Consider the following 1,982-nt stretch of genomic DNA (forward strand, 5'->3'; position numbering starts at 1 on the left):
TATTAATATAAAATTTAAATCCCATATTTAATAAAAATATATATATAAAAAAAATTTATATAATAATAATAAATAATAATATATTCATATATAAAATTTTTATTAGAGAATATATATAATAATTTTTTTATATATATAAAATTGTATATATATATTATAAAAAGTATATATATCTTATTATTTAAAATTTATATTATATTTTATTATATAATTATATTATATTAATAAGGTTTAATAAATTAAATTTTAATATATATGATTTTAATTATATATATTATATAAAATATTATTTATTTTTTTATTATAATTTTTAAAATTTAATTTTTTATATTAAATTTTTTAAATTAAAAAAAAATAAAAAATTTTTTAAAAAAAAAAAAACCCCCAAAAAAAATTTTTTTTAAAAAAAAAAAATAAAAAACAAAATATAAAAAAAAAAATAAAAAAAAAAAAAAAATATAAAAAAGAAAAAAAAAAAAAAAAAAAGAAAAAAAAAAAAAAAAAAAAAAAAAAAAAAAAATATAAAAAAATAAAAAAACAAAAAATTTTAAAAATAAAAAAAATAAAAAAAAAAATTAATAAAAATTAATTTTATATTATATATAAAATTAAAAAAAGAATTAAAAAATTATTTAGGTATAATAATAGTTATATATATAAAATATAATTAGAAAAAAAAAATTATATATAGTTGAATTATATAATAAATTTTTTAAAATTTTAAATACTAAGTTATAAAAAATTTTATAATATTTAATGAAATAATACAAATAATTTATTTAAATTTTAAAAAAAATTTTTATAAAAATTAAAATTATAATTATATTAAAAATTTATTTAACAAATATAATTATTTTTTTATATTATATATATATATATACATTAAAATTTTTATATATATTTAAATATATAATATATTATATTTTTTTTTTGTATTATATATATATATATTATATATCTTTATTATATTATATATAATATATTATATATATATTTAAATTATTATTTTTATTTATATATATTTTAATTATATTTAATTTATTTATTATTATTTTTTTATTTTATTATATTTTTCTTTTATTTTATTTTATTTTTTTTTTTTTGTGTTTTTTTTATTATATATTTTTTTATGTATTTTATTATTTTATATTAATATTATTAAAATTTTTTTTATGGTTTATATTATATTATATTTATATTATTTTGTATTTTTCTATTTTAATATATATTTATATATAATATTTAAATATATATTGTATTATTATTTTTTATATATATATATATAATATATATATATATTATAATATATATATTATAGGTATATATAATTTTTTATATAAAAATTATAATTATATTTTATTATAATTTAATAATATATATATATAAAATTAGATATTTATATTTTAAAATTTAAAATATATATTATTGAAATATAATATTTTATATATATATATATTATCTTTTCAAAGTATAATATATTATATTATTTATAAATATAAGGATATTATATAAAAATATAGTTTATATATATTTATAGTATATTATTATTAATTATATTATTAAAATTATTATTATATATATGTTGTATATATATAATTATTTATATAAAATTTGTTAATAAATTAATATATAAATATAAATAATTAATTTATATATATAATGTAATATTTTTTATATATTTATAAATATATTTTTTATAATATTTATAAAATAATTTAATATATTTTTTGTAATAATATATAAAAATATAAAATAATATATATTTTTAAATCTTATATAATTTTATATAGAATATATTTATTATATTATATTTAATTATATATTTATTATTATATATTCTATATATTTTTATTTTTTTATATATATATATATTTAATATATTTATATATATTTTAATAAAAATTTATATATATTATATATATATATTATAAAAATAATATATATATATATATAATATTATATTATATTTCATATCTATCAAT

At 3.4% G+C, this 1,982-nt stretch overlaps 1 protein-coding gene across 1 annotated transcript in view; it reads left to right on the plus strand.

The window, feature by feature from the left end:
- LOC119592619 overlaps nt 1-1,982 on the plus strand; it is a 12,192-nt gene that overhangs the window by 6,388 nt on the left and 3,822 nt on the right. The gene's annotated exons all lie outside the window — the stretch shown is intronic.

This window comes from Penaeus monodon, chromosome 30 (genome assembly GCF_015228065.2).
Source record: "Penaeus monodon isolate SGIC_2016 chromosome 30, NSTDA_Pmon_1, whole genome shotgun sequence".
Lineage (NCBI taxonomy): Eukaryota > Metazoa > Arthropoda > Malacostraca > Decapoda > Penaeidae > Penaeus > Penaeus monodon.